Consider the following 9,561-nt stretch of genomic DNA (forward strand, 5'->3'; position numbering starts at 1 on the left):
CAACAGCTTCTCCAAGGAAACAAGCTGATAAACCGAGTGTAAATATATCATCAAATTCACAGGCTACACAGGATGATACATCAGATGATGATAGCTCTATATACTCTGCTTCAGCATATGAAGAACAGGTAGAAGGTATAAGCTCAGAGGATATTGGAGCAATGAAGGCTATTCTATCCTTAGTTTTTAACACCGGCTCTGCTGAATACTCTAAGGCACGTGTTTAAACATCCCAAAACAGTTAGGGTCGAGTTTCCAGGGTCTGATCAGCTGACGGAAATCATGGAGGAAGCTTGGGCTACAACCAATAAAAAATATAGAATTCCAAAAAAATGGGATTCCTATTACCCTTTTCCAACTGGGGACTGTTTAAAAAGAGAAGTGCCTCCTAAGGTAGATACACATGTCATTTGATTAATGTCGAAAATCTATATTGCCTTTACTGTCAACATCATTAAATGATGTCCCAGACAGGAAGAGTGGATGGGTTTTTGAAAACCATATTTCTATTACGTCCTAGAGGATGCTGGGGACTCCAAAAGGACCATGGGGTATATACGGGATCCGCAGGAGACATGGGCACACAAAGACTTTGACTGGGTGTGAACTGGCTCCTCCCTCTATGCCCCTCCTCCAGACCTCAGTTATGCTGCTTTCACATCGCAAAACCTGCTTTTGAAATGGTATTTGAAACGGTTCTTAAAACGGGTCTGAGCAGTTAAACCCCTTTCACATCTCATGTTGTAACCAGTAAATTACCATTTCATTACCGTTTTGGTACCTTTCACACTGAACCCGTTTCACCCATAGAAAACAGTGGTTGTCATTATAAATGGACTTTTCTGGCCCACACATTATTAATAATTATTAATTAATTCATTATTAATAATTTGGATAGTCGTACGATGGAACCCAGCAGCTTGAAGCATATCTATTTATATTAGATGGGATTAAGTACTTGGTTTGTCTTTTTTGGAGGCACAAGAATTATTTATATATTTTTTAAAATAATTTTTTTTTTTTTTTTTTTTTAGATGGAATGGTAAAATACAGAAAAAAAATGGCGTGGGGTCCCCCCTCCAAAGCATAACCAGCCTCGGGCTCTTCAAGCTGGTCCTGGTTCTAAAAATGCGGGGGGGAAATGGACAGGGGATCCCCCGTATTTTTAAAACCAGCACCGGGCTCTGGTGCTGGTGCAAAAAATACGGGGGACAAAGAGTAGGGGTCCCCCGTATTTTTTACACCAGCATCGGGCTCCACTAGCTGGACAGATAATGCCACAGCCGGGGGTCACTTTTATACAGTGCCCTGCGGCCGTGGCATTAAATGTCCAACTAGTCACCCCTGGCCGGGGTACCCTGGGGGAGTGGGGACCCCTTCAATCAAGGGGTCCCCCCCCCCCAGCCACCCAAGGGCCAGGGGTGAAGCCCGAGGCTGTCCCCCCCCCCCCCATCCATTGGCTGCGGATGGGAGGCTGATAGCCTTGAGTAAAATGACAGAATATTGTTTTTTCCAATAGTACTACAAGTCCCAGCAAGCCTCCCCCGCAAGCTGGTACTTGGAGAACCACAAGTACAAGCATGCGGGAGAAAACCGGGCCCGCTGGTACCTGTAGTACTACTGGGAAAAAAATACCCAAATAAAAACAGGAGACACACACCGTGACAAGTACAACTTTATTACACACTGCCGACACACACATACTTACCTATGTTCACACGCCGACATCGGTCCTCTTCTCCAAGTAGAATCCACGGATACCTGAAAATAAAAGATAAATATACTCACCTCATCCATGGTCCAGAGATAAATCCTCGTACTTGTCAAAAAAAGAAAAAGAACACCCGACCAGCGGACTGAAAGGGGTCCCATGTTGACACATGGGACCCCTTTCCCCGAATGCAGAGAGACCCCCCCCCCCCCCCCCCCGTGACTGCTGTCACTGAAAGGTCTTGTAAGCCAATCAGCGAGCGCAACGTCCTTGCACTCTGCTGATTGGCTCTGTGCGCGTCTGAGCTGTCAGCGCATCGCACAGCTCCCTCCATTATATTCAATGGTGGGAACTTTGCGGCTAGCGGTGGGGTCATTGCCCTAGGCTGGGCTGGGCAGCAGTTACTGAGGGTCTTTTTTCAACTGGCCAGAGGCATATTCGGTGCCCGGGCACCGTATACGATACCCCCGCCAGTATAAATATTTTCAAATTTGAGCGGGACTACAGCGCGCCGGGAAGGGGCGGGGCTTAGCCACATAGCTCACCAGCGCCATTTTCTCTCTCCACAGCCGCTGCGGAGACGCTGGCCCGGACCTCTAAGCTCCTTACAAGTAACAAAGGAGCAAAACGGGGGGGGCGGGCACAGGCAATTTGGTGCTTTATATGTTGTATTTTTACAGCGCCAACAACATATATTATTTGTTTGTAGTATATGGGCGCTGGGGGGTGAGCTGGCATACTCCCTCTGTGTTCTCTCTACAGGCTTCCCTGTGGGTCTGTCCCCTTTGGCCGGTGTGGGTGTGTCGGTACTGCGTGTCGACATGTCTGAGGCTGAGTGTTCCTCCAGGGGCGGCACAGCCGACTGCTGATTGGGTGAATATGTTGAGTACATTGAATGCAAATGTGGCGTTATTATCTAAGAGGCTGGATAAATCTGATTCTCAGACACAAACATGGAGGAAATCCATAGAGGACGCTTTGTCTCAGGTACAGACCACCTCAGGGTCACAAAAACGTTAATTTTCCCAGATGGCAGATACAGATACTGACACAGACTCTGATTCCAGTGTCGATTTCAATGATGCTACTTTACATCCAAAGGTAGTTAAGAGTATTCAGTACATGATTGTGTCTATTAAAGATGTTTTGCATATTTTTGAAGAGCCCCCTGTTCCAGATACACGGGTTTGTTTATTTAAAGGGAAAAAACCTAAGGTGAAGTTTCCCCCCTCTCATGAACTGAACGCTCTTTGTGAAAAGGCTTGGGAGTCGCCTGACAAAAGGTGGCCGATTCCCAAGAGAATTTTTATGGCATATCCTTTCCCTTCTGACGACAGGGAGAAATGGGAGTCGTCTCCCAATGTGGACGAGGCTCTATCCCGATTGTCCAAGAAGGTGGCGCTTCCGTCTCCTGACACGGCTCCCTCAAGGATCCGGCAGATCGCAAGCAGGAGACGACATTGAAGGCCATTTTCGTTACTACTGTCGGCGTGGGTGAGTAGTGCTATTGTTAAGTGGGCTGATAATTTAGCTTCTGATATGGATACCCTTGATAAGGATAACATTCTTTTGACTCTTGGTTATATCAAGGACGCTGCAGATTACCTAAGGGATGCGGCGAGGGATATTGGCCACTTGGGATCTAGAGCCAATGCCATGGCGGTCTCGGCCAGGAGGGTGCTGTGGATTCATCAATGGAATGCTGATGCCGACTCCAAGAAAGCTATGGAAGCTCTTCCTTTTAAAGGTAGTGTTTGGTGATGGCCTTGCGGACCTGGTGTCTACCGCTACTGCGGGTAAGTCATCTTTTCTTCCTTATGTTCCCACACACCAGAAAAAGGCGCCCCATTATCAGATGCAGTCCTTTCGGCCTAATAAATACAAAGGGTAGAGGAAGGGGAAAGAGGTCTCCTGCCGTGTCTGGCGCCCAGGACCAAAAGTCCTCCCCCGCCTCTACCAAGTCCACCGCATGACGCTGGGACTCCCCTGCGGGAGTCCGTGCTGGTGGGGGGGCCGTCTCCGATTCTTCAGTCAGGTCTGGTTTCAATCGGCCCTGGATTCTTGGGTCTTAGACATAGTGTCCCAAGGGTACAAACTGGAGTTTCAGGAGATACCCCCCACCACCACCACCCCGGTTCCCCCGTCCCAACGTGGGGAAGGGTTCTATTCGAGCCTCTGTCGTGCCAAAGCCGGACGGCTCAGTCAGACCGATTCTGAATCTAAAATCCTGCAATCCATACTTGAAAACTTTCAAGTTCAAGATGGAATCTCTTCGAGAAGGGGGGGGAATTTATGGGGTCAGTCGACATAAGGAATGCCTACTTACACGTCCCGATATATCCTCATCAGGCCTTCCTAAGGTTTGCGGTGCAGGATTGTAATTACCAATTTCAGACGTTGCCGTTTGGGCTTTCCACGGCCCCAAGGGTTTTCACCAAGGTAATGGCGGAAATGATGGTACTCCTTCGCAAGCAGGGAGTCACAATTATCCCGTACTTGGACGATCTCCTGATAAAGGTGAGATGAAAGGAACGGTTGCTAAGAAATGTGGAACTTTCCCTGTCGGCTCTGCGACATCACGGTTGGATTCTAAATTTGCCAAGGTCTCAGTTGATCCCGACAACTCGGCTGCCCTTCTTGGGCATGATCCTAGACACGGAACTACATAGTGTTTCTTCCAGCGGACAAAGCTCTAGAAATACAGACCATGGTCAGGGAGCTTCTGAGACCGGCAAGAGTGTCGATTCATCAATACACTCGAGTGCTAGGGAAGATGGCTGCGGCTTATGAAGCCATTCCGTTTGGCAGGTTTCATGCCCGGGTGTTTCAGTGGGATCTGCTGAACAAATGGTCCGGGTTTCACCTGCACATGCACCGGAAGATAAGTCTCTTCCAGGACCAGGATTTCTCTCCTGTGGTGGCTGCAAGGTTCTCACCTTCCAAAGGGACACCGATTCGAAATCCAGGACTGGGTCCTGCTGACCACAAATGCAAGTCTCCGAGGCTGGGGTGCAGTCACACAAGGAAGACACATAAATGTTCTCGAGTTAAGAGCCATTTATAACGGCCTCCTGCAGGCGAAGAACCTTCTTCAGGGTCTCCATGTCCTGATTCAGTCGGACAACATAACAGCGATGGCGTACGTAAACCGCCAAGGCGGAACAAGGAGCAGGGCGGCAATGGCGGAGGCCACAAGAATTCTCTGCTGGGCGGAACAGCACGTGAGCGCTCTGTCAGCGGTCTTCCTTCCGGGCGTGGACAACTGGGAAGCAGACTTCCTCAGCAGACACGATCTCCATCCAGGAGAGTGGGCTCTTCATCAAGAAAGAATTTGCAGAAGTGACAAGGCGTTGGGAATTCCTCAAATAGACATGATGGCGTCTCGCCTCAACAAGAAGCTTCCGAGGTATTGTTCCAGGTCGAGGGACCCCCAAGCCAGTGCAGTGGACGCCCTGGTAACTCCGGGGGTGTTTCCGTCGGTGTATGTGTTCCCTCCACTTCCTCTCATTCCAAAAGTGTTGAGGATCATAAGACGAACAAAGGTTCAGGCAATACTCGTCGTTCCAGATTGGCCACGGAGGGCCTGGTATCCGGATCTTCAGGAATTACTAGTAGAAGATCCTTGGCCGCTTCCTCTAAGAGAGAACCTGTTACTGCAGGGGCCCTGCGTGTTTCCGGACTTACCGCGGCTGCGTTTGACGGCGTGGAGGTTGAACGCCAAATCCTAGCTCGGAAAGGTATTCCCGGGGAGGTCATCCCCACTGTCCTTAAGGCTAGTAAGGAGGTCATGGCAAAACACGATCACCGTATTTGGAGAAAATGTGTGTCGTGGTGTGAAACCAAAGCAGCTCCTGCGGAGGAGTTTCACTTGGGTCGTTTCCTCCACTTTTTGCAGGCAGGCATGGATGCAGGCCTGAAATTGGGTTCCATCAAGGTGCAGATTTCGGCTTCATCTATTTTCTTTCAAAAAGAATTGGCCGCCCTTCCTGAGGTTCAGACTTTCGTGAAGGGAGTGCTGCATATCCATCCTCCATTTGTGCCACCCGTGGCACCGTGGGATCTTGAAGTGGTGTTACAGTTTCTTATGTCTCACTGGTTTGAACTTTTGCGTAAGGTTGAGTTAAAGTTTCTCACTTGGAAAGTGGTCATGCTTTTGGCCTAGCCGTCTGCCAGATGAGTGTCCGAATTGGCTGCTTTGTCTCACAAGAGCCCATATTTGATTTTTCATGTGGATAGAGCGGAATTGAGGACTCGTCAACAATTTCTGCCGAAGGTGGGTTCTTCGTTTCACATAAATCAACCTATTGTGGTACGTGTGGCTACGGATGCTGTGGCAGTTCCAAAATCTCTTTATGTCGTAAGAGCTTTGAAAATTGATGTCGCCAGAACGGCTCTGGTTAGGAAAACGGAAGCTCTGTTTGTCCTGTATGCTTCCAACAAGATTGGAAATCCTGCTTCCAAGCAGACTATTGCACGCTGGATTTGTAATACGATTCAGCACGCTCTTTCTTCGGCTGGGTTGCCGTTGCCGAAGTCGGTAAAGGCCCATTCTACCAGGAAGGTGGGCTGCTCTTGGGCGGCTGCCCGAGGGGTCTCGGCTCTTCAACTTTGCCGAGCAGCTACGTGGTCGGGGTCAAACACTTTTTTGCTAAGTTCTAGAAGTTTGATACCCTGGCTGAGGAGGACCTCATGTTTGCTCAATCGGTGCTGCAGAGTCGTCTGCACTCCTCCGCCAGGTCTCGAGCTTTGGTATAGACCCCATGGTCCTTTTGGAGGTTCCCAGCATCCTCTAGGACGTAAGAGAAAATAGGATTTTAATACCTACCAGTAAATCCTTTTCTCCTAGTCCGTAGAGGATGCTGGGCGCCCATCCCAGTGCGGACTGTTCCTTGCAGTTGTATTGATACTTGTTGTTTTTGGTTGCGCAAAGGTTGTGTATCAGTTATATTCAGCTTGTTGCTGCTGTTAGTTCATACTGTTATCTGGTATTCCTGCTAATCCAGTTGTACAGTGTGTTTGTGGTGTGAGCCTCAGACATGTCGACACGCAGTACCGACACACCCACACTCACACCGGCCAAAGAAAAGGGGACAGACCCACAGGGAAGCCTGTAGAGAGAACACAGAGGGAGTATGCCAGCTCACCCCCCAGCGCCCATATACTACAAACAAATAATATATGTTGTTGGCGCTGTAAAAAATATGCCTCTGGCCATTTGAAAAAAGACCCTCAGTAACTGCTGCCCAGGGCGCTCCCCCCCCCCCAGCACCTGTGAGTGCTGTTAGTGTGTGTGGGAGCATGAAACGCAGCGCGACTGCTGCGCTGTACCTCAGTTACTGAAGTCTTCTGTTCTTCTAATACTCACCCGGCTTCTTTCTTCTGGCTTCTGTGAGGGGGTTGACGGCGCGGCTCCGGGAACAAGCAGCTAGGCGCACCAAGTGATTGAACCCTCAGGAGCTAATGGTGTCCAGTAGCCTAAGAAGCAGAGCCCTTAACTAAGAAGAAGTAGGTCTGACTTCTCTCCCCTCACTCCCACGAAGCAGGGAGCCTGTAGCCAGCAGGTCACCCTGAAAATAAAAAACCTAACAAAAGTATTTTCAGAGAAACTCAGGAGAGCTCCCCTAGTGTGTGTCCAGTCTCTCCTGGGCACAGAATCTATCTGAGGTCTGTAGGAGGGGCATAGAGGGAGGAGCCAGTTCACACCCAAAGTCTTTTAGTGTGCCCATGTCTCCTGCGGATCCCGTCTATACCCCATGGTCCTTTTGGGGTCCCCAGCATCCTCTACCGACTAGGAGAAAAGGATTTACCGGTAGGTATTAAAATCCTATTTTTCTCTGTCAGGGGCAGTCATAAGGCCAGCTATGGCTTCAGCTTGGATGGCAAAGGCAGTAGCTGAATGGGCTGAGGTACTGGAAGACGGGCTTTCAGCACCTACTAGGGAGCAGGAATCCCATATAGCTCACATGAAGCAGGCTGCGGTATTCTTAGAAGAAGCGGCAATAGATATGGGTACTATTGCTTCAAAAGTGTCAGCCTTAACGGTAGCTGCTCGCAGAGCAATTTGGCTACGTATATGGAAAGCTGATTCAGAATCTAATAAGTTTCTGGAATTTTGCCTTTTGTTGGGAATATTCTGTTTGGTTAGGAATTGACAGATATTCTGCAGTCAGAAGCAGAATCCAAGAAGGTCAGGTTTCCGGCCAATTATAACCCCAGGCCTAAGGGTTCGGTTTTCCGGCCATTTCGGTCGCAAAGAAAAACAAAAGGAAAAAGTGATTTTAAGCAGCCCCAATACAATAAGTTTGTAAGGCAAAGAAGCAAATGGACCAGCTTCCAAACCAGAAGATAAGCAATCAGCCTGATAATGCGGGCCTCCGCCTAGGGGATCCCAGGGTAGGGGGCCGACTTCTTCACTTTGCACACATATGGCAGCAGTCGACAACAGATGCTTGGGTGCAAGAAGCGATATCTCTGGGTTATGTTTTCCATTTAAAGAAGCAGCCTGCTCGAAGGTTCTTCTGCACTAGTCCGTCTCGAATAGAGGCGAAGGCCAGAGCCCTGCAAGAAGCAGTTCAGAAATTGCTTCAGTCAGGCGTAATTATTCCAGTACCCCCTGCACAATGGGACAGGATTTTTACTGTAACCTGTTTTTAGTTCAGAAGCCAAATGGATCTTTTCGGCCCATTCTCAATCTCAAAATGTTAAACAAATACATTTGGGTACCACGGTTCCACATGGAGACGTTAATGGTATCTTTGGATATACAGGATGCTTACCTACATGTTCCTATAGCATTGTCTCATCAGTGTTACCTCAGGTTCGCCATCCTCCAGCAACATTTTCAGTTCCAGGCCTTACCCTTTGGGTTAGCCACAGCCATACCAAGATTATGGTGGTTATGGCAGGTTATCTACGCAAGCAGGGGATAAGAATTTTTCCATACCTAGACGATCTTTTAATCCTGGCACAATCCCAGGAATTGCTCTTGGGCCATCTCCAACAGACAATAACTTGTCTACAGAAGCACGGATGGCTCATAAATTGGGCAAAGTCATCTCTGATTCCATCACACTGGATGATTCACTTGGGGGCTGTATTGGATTCAAGGCTGAAGAAAATATTTTTACCTCAGAACAAGATATCCAAGGTGCAGTTAAGGACTCAGGAGTTGATACACAGTCAAACAATATCAATTCACGCAGCAATGCGAGTGATGGGTTTGATGGTGTCAACATTCGACATGGTGGAGTATGCACAATTCCGCTGCAGACATCCCATCTAGACAAAGGGAGACCCTTTTGGATATAAGATTGGGAGATCCTGACAACGGATGCCAGTCTTCAGTGCTGGGGAGCAGTGTCTGGAAAATTATGGTTCCAAGGACAATGGACCACAGAAGTTGTTGCCTGCCAATAAACCTGTTGGAACTTCGGGCCATATACATGGCACTGATTCAGGTAAAGGACACTCTGCAAGGAAAACCAGTCCAGATCCGCTTGGACAATGCGACGGCAGTATCGTACCTCAACCATCAGGGAGGAACTCACAGCAAAAAAGCAATGGAGGAAGTATGTCACATGCAAAAATGGACAGAACTTAATCTCCCAGCATTGTCCACAGTGTTCATTCCGGGAGTCCTAAACTGGGAAGCGGATTTTCTCAGTCAACACACCATTCAAGCAAGCGAATGGGCTCTACATCCGGAAGTCTTTCAGACTCTGGTAGACAAGTGGGGTTTGCCAGAGATAGATCTCATGGCGTCCCGTCTGAACATCAAAGTACCAGCATACGGGTCTAGAACAAAGGATCCCGGAGCAATCTTTGTGGATGCAGTGTCAGTGAAATGGGAC

Source organism: Pseudophryne corroboree, chromosome 1, assembly GCF_028390025.1.
Source record: "Pseudophryne corroboree isolate aPseCor3 chromosome 1, aPseCor3.hap2, whole genome shotgun sequence".
NCBI classification, from domain to species: Eukaryota; Metazoa; Chordata; class Amphibia; order Anura; family Myobatrachidae; genus Pseudophryne; species Pseudophryne corroboree.